At 33.3% G+C, this 11,599-nt stretch overlaps 1 long non-coding RNA gene across 1 annotated transcript; it reads left to right on the forward strand.

The window, feature by feature from the left end:
* Positions 1–638: 638 nt before the first annotated feature.
* Positions 639–5,972, forward strand: LOC117922672. The gene is made up of 3 exons (XR_004652525.1): positions 639–3,311; positions 4,683–4,975; positions 5,544–5,972. It is a non-coding gene; the product is annotated as an uncharacterized LOC117922672 (long non-coding RNA).
* The last annotated feature ends 5,627 nt before the right edge of the window (positions 5,973–11,599 follow it).

Raw genomic sequence — 11,599 nt, forward strand, 5'->3', positions numbered from 1 at the left:
TGGTTTTGTTCTGTTTCTTGGACTTTCAAAATGTTTGAGATTCCTTTGTGAAAAGCAGAATTTAAATTAAAAAAAAAAAAACTTTATGGAATTTGAGATTCAGACTCCAGTTGATGGTTAGTGAGAGGTCAACTCTCCAGGCTCAGTTAACATTTAAGAAACATAGTATACTACCTGTATACATAGGGTGCACCCACTTTCTTTGGTGCTCTTCAATAGATGCTCTACCTGTTTATCAAAGAAAAAACAAAGGTAATGGATGCTTGGGCATATATTCCCATGGCTTTGGACTTGTTGTGAAGGCTATGCTAGGGTTAGGTGGCTGCCCTTCAAGGGCCAGATGTTAAAGATGTTGTCACTGACATAAATGGGTAATGATGTTGTTTCATGTTTCTCTATATTTTTTTTTATAAAAGAATACCTTGAAATATGCTGATGTGTATTTTTTTTTTTTTTTTCTAAACACAGGCCTATTTTACAATTACTCTAAAAAAAGCCTTTTCAGAAACTTGCAATTGAGTATTTTTTTTTAACTTTATTATCAATTTTTTCCATTTTTAAAAGGAAGATGGTTTTCATTTTCTTACCACAATGCTCCATTTTAAAAAACTGACATTCTTGAAAAAAAAATAAAAATTCAATGGCATCAGAAACCTATTGAATTATGAAATTTCAGTAGAATAAAACTCTCTAAATTCAATAGGAGTTAACTACTCCTGTGAGGAGAAAAGGACTTAATTAAAGTACTGAGAGCAGAGAGAATGAGTTTAATTAGTCGAAAAGTACATTATTACTAAGAGCACACCAATCAATTTTAATTCTGAAGTCTATCAACTACCAAGATACCTCATACGAATTATAAAATCTCTAAAAAAAAAAAAATCCAATGCAAAATCCAATTTTCCCCTTTCTTGTTAACAAACATGCTTTGCATTAAGTTGTGCCCATCAAAAATAAAAAATAAAAAATGCTTTGCATTAAGTTGTGTAATAAGGTTTTGGGTTTAGGGGTTATATAACTACTTTCAGCCTTGCTTAGTTGAGATGGTGATGGACTTGAACCATGCACCTGGGTTGGAATTCATTTTGGGCTTTGCATGTTGAAGCCACCATGGTGGCAGCAAAAGGCTGTCAAAATGTAAATTATTTTCAGTGGTTTCTGGATTTTCTTTGTGTTCCACATTTAAGATTATACTGCTATTTTGATTACTCTGCTCAACCATGTGCCATTATTCATATGAGTCATGTTCAAGAGGGTCTTGCAGGAAGAAAACTAATTTGCTGCCAGCATGGAAATTTCTGGTATGATGCTGAAAGATTGTCCTTTAAAGCAGTGGACTGGGAGATGTCAAATTTGTACACAGGCACTCAGGGGGCCTCCTTTAGGTCATTCTCTATCTCTTAAAGATTTGTTCTACTTGAACATTAGCATAAATTATTTCTGTATATCAATCTCAATACATGCACTTGTGTGATGAGCTCTTGCTAAGGATTTGGTATGCAAAGCAACTTTAATCGGAGTACTGATAAGTGATAAGATGTTTTGAAGAACTTAGAACCATAAAAGAAATTGAGGGTTCAGGAAATTGAACCCATACAAGCTCCAAACTAGATGAATGTGATTCTAACAGTTTGCTTGAAACAATGTCATAGAAAGCAACGGGCGACTTGAGGGTAATTAATGTGAAGAGCTCATCAGATAAGTGATAAGATGTTTTTATGTGAAGATTTGGTTTTCGTGGTTGCACCACTGTGTGATGACATTCCCTATGGTACATCAATTGCTACAAGTCTTGGCTAAGAATTTACAATATACACTATGAAGCCCTTTTTGACAGTCTTTTATTCCAACAGCATCTAGGACTCCTAGACAATGTGATATCTCGTACTGAGTAAATTCATAACCCTGTTCACAATTGAATCAATTATCTACCAGCTCCAAACTAGATGAATGTGATTCTAACACTTTGCTTCAAACAATGTCATAGAAAGCAACGGGCGACTTGAGGGTAATTAATGTGATAACGGCCTGACTCAAGATCATAAGAGTAGAGTGGATATGTGGTTTTAAGTTAATAGGATGAGTGATGGTTTCTCAACTCACAATTTCAATGTGTGCGCTTGGGTACACACATTTTATCGTTTCTTTGATAGGCATTCAGTCCACAAGATTAATGGTCAAAGCTCTCATCTCTAGAATCTAGATACAAGCACTTTCAACTGGAAAGCATTGGAGAACTGGTGTATGGATTGTTTTGAGCATCACAGCCTCAACCAGCTCATCATTGATCACCTAAAAGTTTTTTTTTTAAAAAGTGGGACAATGGGAATTGAAGTTTCTAACAATTTTTGCTTGTAGAATGAGGGAGAAGACACTTGTTAGTTTACTGGATGGGAAGCTGCTAACTGTTGGATTTGGTGGGAATGGTGGAGATGATGGTTCAGGAAATGGGTAGGAGATGGATGCTTCAGGAGGGGCACTGACAAGATTATCCATTCGCAAGTTTGTTGTAGGTTGCTAGATTTTATGAATATTTGGGCATTTTGGGCTTTCTGTGTGTTTCATTGGATTGGATGTATTTTGAGGCCTAGGCTCTTCCATGCTGGGGATTCTTTTAGTACAGCAGTTTCTATTTTTCTGTTCATATCCTTTTTCTTCTGTTCATTATATAATCCAAGTTTAGGAAGCAGTTAACTCTATTGAAAGTAGAGGTTGAAGCAGATTTCCCTTTTAACACTTTGAGCTACAGGATGCTTGACATGCACGGTACTTGTTACATACAAACTATATCCTGTAGGTCAATGGATTTGGTGAATTTCTGGGCATTTTGAGTTGCCTATTGTTTTCATTCTGGGGATTATTTTAGTACAGCAAGTTCAGTCTTTTCCTGTTAGATGTATTTTTCATCTTTTCTACTTTGTCCATCACATATTATTTGTATGGTCCAAGTTGAGGAAGTAGTTCATTCTATCATAAAAGGAGGCTGAAACAGAGGCTCCCTCATAACTATTTCAACTATTATTAGCACCTTCTGGTTTGATACATTGCTGAGATTAGATGTCTATGGGCCCAATGAGTGATTTTGATCTAGTTCACTACCTGTTGGAGGTAGAAGATGCTCTGGCGTGATCCTCAGACAGAAAAGTTTGCAGTCCTTTTGATAATGATCAGAGTGGCATTGCTTGGATTTTGCTTGATTCTAAAGTTGCTCATGGGCTGGAAATTGCTAGATATCAGACAGTGATAAGTCGAACATATACAGCCTGCACTCTAATTCATTTCAAGCTACTCTGATCATGTACACCAAATATGTAAGTTTGAAATATAATGAATTGATTATGTACTGTTTAGGTGTTGAATGTATGGCCTTATTAGCATTTATTTGGAAGGGCCCATATACTACTCTTTCTTGATGTGAATCCTTCTGAGTTTACGACACAACTTCAATTTTACGCTGATGCGGTCATTTGACAATCTTTTCTAAGTTAACGTGCAACTCTTTTCTGGCCTAGGATTTATTGCTAGTCCTAGGAATTCATAATCATAGTATGTGAGTTTTATGTTGGTTACTACCTACTGCAACCCTTCTTCCTGCAAGCTGGAGAGAGGTTATTAAGAAGATGTGTTAAACATGAAACATGTGGAGTCAGCATCTGTGTAGCCAACTCTAGTAATTGGCTTAAGGTTTTGTTGAATCTAGTTAAATTCACATTTAAATCAATCTTGAAGTTCAATGTTTATCCTTGGATCCCTCCATAGTGGTTAAGAACTTAAAATACATGATTAGATACAATGATATGGCATTTTTTTTAATGTAAATCAATGCATATCAATCTTTCTTAGTGTATTTTATTGTGCATATATGTTACATGATGTGTTACACAACAGAACAACACTAAGATACAAACACCTTGGACTATTTTTAGTAGTTTCTAAGGAAAATCAAATTCTATAACTGTATTCTTCTATGCTATTTACTTCAATGAAATAAGTTGATGATAAAAGAGAAAGGGGAGGTAATGGGGAGGGTTTGTTGGAGGTTTCAGGTTCAAGTCCCAATGAGGTACAAATATACCTATCAAAAAAAAAGGTGGGGGGGGGGGGGGGGAATTCCATATGAAAGTTCTACAAACTTGTTGTCGGGCTCAAAGAAAAGAAAATTTGGAACTTCATTGAATTTATTCTTGTAACGAGTGTGGGTTGTTATTTGAAAGATTTAAATTTCAACCTTGAATATGTTGGTAAACAGAGACTTTGCTTAATATTTCAGCCTTTGGTTTTCTAGATTTGCCTTTTCTTTGCGAGGATAAATAGTAGAGAGGTAGGAAGGTTAGAAAAGCACCACAATTTATATCAACTGCATGCACGGGTGATTACTTGTAATTTGGAACAGAAGATGATAACTTCTATAAAAAAATGTGTTTAAATTGAATTTGTGATAACTCTAGTGTTTAATGTACTCGTATGTATGATATAGATACATGTCTATATTTGACATTTTAATTCATCTAATCTTATTATTTTCATGAAATTGGTTGTATATTGCTCCATGCCTCATTAATTCTTCCAGTGTATATGTAATATAAACAGAATTAGATTTACTAGTTAACAATCATGGTCTCCACTGGTTGGATTGCTTTGAACATCTTGGCTATTGATTTGGAGTTTTGTTGCATGTTCAGCACCAATTATTATTGTACCCTCCACATAGACCAGGCTTTTATAAGCCCTTGTCTTTGAAGCAGCTAAGTGGGGCTTGAAGAAGAAGATGATGCCCGTGTAGGGGTAGCATGCTGGACATTGCTTGGTGATGGGTCCAATGGTATGATGTATTGTAGTTTATTTCCGTATCTCCTACAATCTCCTTGAGCCTTACCTGATTTAACACATATCTCTGGACAAGATTATCATTTGTAAGTGGCCAACTATGTTGGTGTGGCAACATGGAAGAAGATATGCAAAGCTACGCTAGCAGGTTGGTTTGTTTTCCTTTCAAGAATCTCACTACTACCCGGCCAGTTTTTCTAAAAAAAACTTGGCTTCTGTTGATGAGAGAGAATATTTTGTTGTTTGGGGTTTGAGTTGCCTCCAAGAAGTGCCTCTTGTTCGGGCATCATCTCTCTTCCTACTTCTTTAGACAGGGGTTTATAGGGTGAGATGGTTCAGGTGCCGGGATTGTCGAGTTTTTTTTATAGAGGTTAGTCTAACCCATCCTAAAAACAAGTAATCTATTTTTGACTCTCAAATTCCCATTTACACCATCTGAGCATCAGGCATATTTTGATGGAAATGAAATAATAATCGGAGGCGTACTATGAGCATTAGCCTAGTGAGTCCAATAGACTATAGTCAATATTAATAAGCAATTAAAATAGTAATAAAATAAATTGAGGAAAGAGATGAAAGATGCTAACATGAAGATTATAGTGGTTCAAACTTAAATTGGGTCTACATTCACTTTGCTCAATCTCTAAGCTGGTAAACTATTCCACTAACCTACAAAGCTTCAACCAAATTTATTTCTTTGCATTTTTTATTCTCAGGTCCAAGAGATCTTACATAAAGGGGTAATTTGTAGAAGATTTGTCTCACAACAATTCTAGCACAAAATTAAGCTCTCAAGCACTAGCCTCTATTGATTGATATTGGCGATCGATTTGTTGGCTCGATGGTTTGAGCTTCCAACTCAACCGGTGGCCACAACTTACAATTCTTGAAGGTAAATCTCATCAATAATAGAAGTTATTTAAGACAATGGACTTCTAGTGCATCATTCAACCTAGCAAAATATGATGATAGGGGATTTGTTTTTTAGATTCCATCTTAACGCACATTTGTCTCTTGGCTTGATTAAAATTCAAAAACTGCCAACTCCAATAAACTCATTAGTAATGAAACCTATTTTGTTATCACTAAAAATTACAATTTGAAAAAACTTTGGACTAACATGTTAGTATAATGTTATCAATAGTTGTATTAATATTACCATCTTTAATAAGAATATTATCATCATCGTCATCATTGTTATTTTTATTTCTTACAATACAAATAATATTAATATTAATGTTATAAACAATATAGCGAATAACAATAAAATAGAAGAAAAGAAAATTATGAAGAGCAAAGATGAAATGGGAAAAAAGCGCAAAAAGGGAATTTTGATATATATATATATATATATTTATTTATAGTCAAATAGTCAAATCTCCTTAGGAACAATTTAAATAGAATTCAAGGGCTAAGTGAATCAAAGTTTTTAGAATATCGTGATAATTCTAATCTAATAATGAGTGCATGCAACTCTAGATCCTAGATGTAATAGAACCTATAGGCCATTAAAACATTCGTTCTAGGGTGATAAACACAGAAGAAATCATATCTTAGATTTGTATGTTCCCAATTTTTTTTTCAATTGATGAAAAATAGCCTTGAAGACCTAGGAATCTTTTGCTTAATGGCTATCTCTTGGATCTTAGCAAAGGAGTCTCTCTAGAGAGATAGAGGGTAGGGTTCTCTTTATCTGTCTCTAAAGAATTAAAGTGTCTATCACTAAACAACTCTTATAAGGATTATATAGATTATTGAGATAGAATTTTGGAAAGTCTGACAAGATATAACAATTTGAGATTTATTAATAAACTTATTTATTTTTGTTTCTTGATTTCCCTTTATTATCTCATATGCATTAATTGATTATCTGAGCATACACTTTCATTTCACTTGCATTGTACATGACTTGATGCATTATGAATTGCAAAGATGATACAAGTTATGAGTTCCTAACAAGATGATTAAATGTTCACAGTTGGTTGATGGGTTTAAACAATCCACTAAAGACTATAGTGTATTACTTTTTAATTGGAGAGATGATTTATTTTGGTTATTGGGATGAGTTTGTTAGGGTTAGTACATTAGTGTCTATGGTTAGACATTGGACAGGAACTACAGTGAATTATGATGTAGAGCCATTATTTGTCATAATTCACCAAACTATTATATTGTATGGACTCTCAACATTGAGAGGATATTGAGTCTATGCTAAAGTCAACAAAAGACTTTGATATATGAGTGAGACCCTAAAGTGGTCACATATCCTTATGGATTGGGTCACTGTTGATGGAGACTAGTGACAACAAATATTCTCAATAGAGACATCATATATCTCATGAAATGAAGACAATGTAGCTTGCTAGATGATCCAAATGATATGTGATTTAGAAGACTACGGTTATAACATCTCTTTTAGTGGAAATTTGACATATGTTCTTTGGTACTAGAATATATCAATTGATAACATAATAGGTGGATCTATAACTCAAGGATTTGAGAAGTAATCTTGATAGGTGGTAGTACTACTTTGTTAGATTGTGGACATTAGTTCATGGGGGGTCTAATGTAGTGAATAGTAGGTCACAGACTTAAGCTACAACTCGTAATTTCATAGGATATTAGAGTGCAATCAATTCTCTTTAGTGGAGTGTTGAATCAACTTCAGAATTAGATTTTGAGAGAGCCAATATTTTCCTATGGATCCTAGTGATCCTTGCTCGAGCTCCTATTTCATGGTGGCACGTTTGTTTTGAGGGATTTGGATTTCATGCTTATAAGTGTGCATATGGGTATTTTGGTAGAAGTACAAGGTTGCACTAAATCTTATGAATTGTCTTTTTGGATTAGGCTAATTAATTAATTAGAATCCAATAAGGTTAATTAATTAATTAAAACTCAATAGGGTTAATTAATTAATTAGGACCCAAATAGGCTGGATTAAGTGACCCAAGCCCAATTTAGGCTCAAGTTACTTAAGCTCATAGAGAGCCTTATAAATAATCCCTTAAGGGTCAGGGTTTCAAAATTTTTTGCTTATCTTCTTCTAAAGAAAGCCTCCAAAGAGAAACCCTAGCCAACCCCTAGAGAAAAGCTCACACTTTTCTCGTGCTAGGTCCTGTTTAAGGTGTGATCAGGTGGAAGAACACCAAGTAAACGAGCTTCTCAAAGTCTTCTACAATTTTATATTGATTAATAACATCTTCTACGGTTTGGAATTGATTTAGAACATCTAGATCAAAGTATGCTTTCAATTCTCTCTCGAATAAATATCTAATTGGTTTAAGAAAGTCATGTTTCCACATGGATTAGGATCCCGAGAGCCTTATTTTAGATGCATGCACCCTAAGTGGACCTATTTTTTTAATGTGCATCCCCACTCAATGATGAGGCTCACTTCTTAGTGTAAAATTAATTTTTGAAAAAGATGGAATCACTACTTATTTTTGTTTATTTTTTAAAAGAAAAACAAGATAAGAAATAAAACCCTAAAAGTAACTCTTTTTTTTAAGGAAAAAACATGTCTACAAAAAATGAGTCTAACTCTAGGAGTCAAATTACTTATTAGGAAGGTATTACAAAATAGCACCCCTCTAAGCCCTAAAAAGGTTTCTAATAAACAAGCGGAAGGAACTAAGACACTTGACTAATGGATCAATGCATACCAAAAGACAACAAGAAGAACATAACGAGGCAATCGTGATGAAAAGAAATAGATAAAGAGCACTCAAAGCATGACTTGCATATCAAAGGAACCAAATAAACAAGGAAATGAAGAGTGTATATCTCAAAAATACCCAAAGTAGGGTAGTGTGCTTACATAAGAGTAAGGGTTAGTTCGCAAGCAAAATAAAGAATATAATATCAAAACAACAGTTATCCAATATATACAAGATATGCACAATCAAAATCAAGAATGAAAGATGACTAATCTAGCATCAAAGTGGATTTTACCAATCATGAATAAGGATCAGAACAGGACATGTATACTATCACAAAATAAATAAAAACAAAATAATTAAATAGGAGATATGGTATAGAGGAAAACATATCTAACATATATGAGATGGCTACAATATAGATCATGGGACAAAGAAGGTCAAAGGCATGCAAAAGGAAACTGAATTAGTAAGTTTTCACAAGATAAACAAAAATTGGACAACAAGTAGATAATTGCAAAATAAATCCAAATAAAATGGTTAGAGATGAGATAAAATAAAAAATAAAAAAAATAGAAAAATCCACAACATACTAAAAGTGTCTAGAATACAATCCAAAAGCCTAAAGTGCTCAAACACTCACTAATTATCCCAGATATCAAAGCACATATTACAATTCTAGACTTAGGTTAACATAGCCAACATGGAAAGATAGAATTAATTCTTAAGCTTAGAAAATAATTTTTAAGTGAAACCGAAGCCAAAAACTTTATCTAAGAAGTCTATAATATAGGAAAAATATAAAAAATAATTTAAAACCTGCAACCTAGGATTCATTTGAAAAAAAAAAATTCAAAGGTAAAAGAGAGGTTACAATTTGGACACTTTGGAAAACCAATTTATTTATCAAGATTAGAGAAGGCTTTTTCAAGAAAATAAAATTTCCTTAATACATTTAAGAAGTTTAAAACATCATCCAAGCCTAAAATATATGTTAGAACAAGTTAAAAAGTCTAAATTTAGAAAAATATTTTAAGGGTAAAAAACAAGTATGTAAGTGAGTGAATTTTGAAAATCAAATAATGTAGGCTTTGTCAATGCCCAAATTAATTTATGTGAACTAATCCACATCTTCAATCCTCTAATGATCATGGAAAGAAGCTCATGAGGGTTAAAGATGATTTCATTAAATTTAGATTTTCATGATTAATCCATGTTCACAAAATCAAGAAAATTTGAAAATTATAAGTTTGAAAAATGAGTGTCATAGGCCAAAGGAACGAGCCATGGACCAATCCTCAAGGCATTCAATGTTGGGATTAGGCCCTAAAAGAAAAACATGACGTAATAAAGTCAGACTTGATTATATTCTTGTGATCTCTTTTATGCATTAACATTAATTTGGGCATTCAACTTATATCTCTTACATTGTACATGACTTAGTGCATTAGGGGTTACACAGAGGATAAAAATCATGGGTTCCTTGTAAGTAGATAAGTTTTTTATAATTAGTTTATTGATTTAGGCAGTCTAGTAGAGACTATAATGTACTACCTCCTAATTAGAAGGATGACTTGTCTTGGCTGTTGAAATGAGTTTCTCATGATAAGTGCACTAATGCATGTAATGCACACTGAACAGGACCTATGATAAATCATAACATAATACTATTAGTTGTTATGATTCACTAAGCTACTATACTATGTGTACTCTTAACCTTGAGATGATATTGAGTCTATGTTGAAATTAATAGGAGACTTTGACTTATGGGTAAGACTTTAAAGTGATCATATATCTTTATGGATTAGGTCACTATTGATGGAAGCTAATGACAACAGGTATTATCATTAGAGGTACCATAATATCGCGTGGGTTTGAGATAGTGTGTCATCTAAGGTGATCCAAAGAATATGTGATCATGAAATCTGTGGTCGTAGTAATTCCTCTAATGGAATTTGGCATATGCTCCTTGGAGTTAGAGTATGTCATTTGATAATGAAATAAGTAGGATTTGTAACTTATAGATTGGAGAAGTAATCTTGATAGGTGATAATACTACCTTGTTAGATTATAGACATCATTTCATGAGTAGTTTACATATAGCGGATAGTAGTCACAAACCTAAGCTTTGTCTCATTATTATTTACATAGGGTACTAGAGTGTAATTGATTCTTTATAATGGAATGTTGAATTAACTTTAGAATTGAATTTTAAGAGAGTCAATACTCCTATGGGTCTTAATAGTCCCCATTTTGAGCTCATATATCATGTTGACACAGTTTGTGAGGGTTGGATCACCTATTTATTCACTCTTGTGCATAAAGGTATTTTGGTAATTACGTAAGATTACATAGTGAATAGTAAATAAAATCTTTAAATTGGGCTAATTCATTAATTAGATGACTCTTTTTGGTTAATTAATCAATTAGTACCTGTTTTGGACTAGATTAAGCAACTCAAGCCTTGGTGGACTCAAGTCACTTAAGCTAAATAAGAGAGCCCTATAAATATCCCTTAGGGATTAAGGTTAGGGTTCTATGGCTTTAGACAATCGTCTTCCACTCCATAAAGAGAGCCAAAGGTTTCTACCATTTCAAAGCCCACACTTTAGAGTGCTAAGATCATGGTTTGGGTCATGGGACAAAAGATCTTGGGTGAACGAGATCTCTAAACTATTCAAACATGTTCTTCACCATGAGGAATTGATTTAAAAACATCCAATTCACAGGTATGAATACTACATCTCTAGATCTATAGTTAATAATGGTTTTTATTATCATTTTATACGACTAGTGGTTTAGACAGGTGCCAATAGATATTCTCAATGATGATATTATAATATTTATGGGGTTTGAAATAATGTCCCCTTGAGTGATTCTAAATATTTGTGATTAGAAAATCTATAGTCATAATAATTCATTTAATGGAATTTGACATGTCTTTTTGGATAAAAGTATGATAATTAATCATGATACAAGTGGATCTAAGACTCAAATATTGAAAAAGTAATCTCGAGAAGTTGATAGCTACTATCTTCTTAGATTACAGATATTAATTCATGAGGAACCTATACATAATAGATAAGAGGTCACACAAAAAAATTAATTAATTT

The sequence above is a fragment of the Vitis riparia genome, chromosome 9 (assembly GCF_004353265.1).
Source record: "Vitis riparia cultivar Riparia Gloire de Montpellier isolate 1030 chromosome 9, EGFV_Vit.rip_1.0, whole genome shotgun sequence".
NCBI classification, from domain to species: domain Eukaryota; kingdom Viridiplantae; phylum Streptophyta; class Magnoliopsida; order Vitales; family Vitaceae; genus Vitis; species Vitis riparia.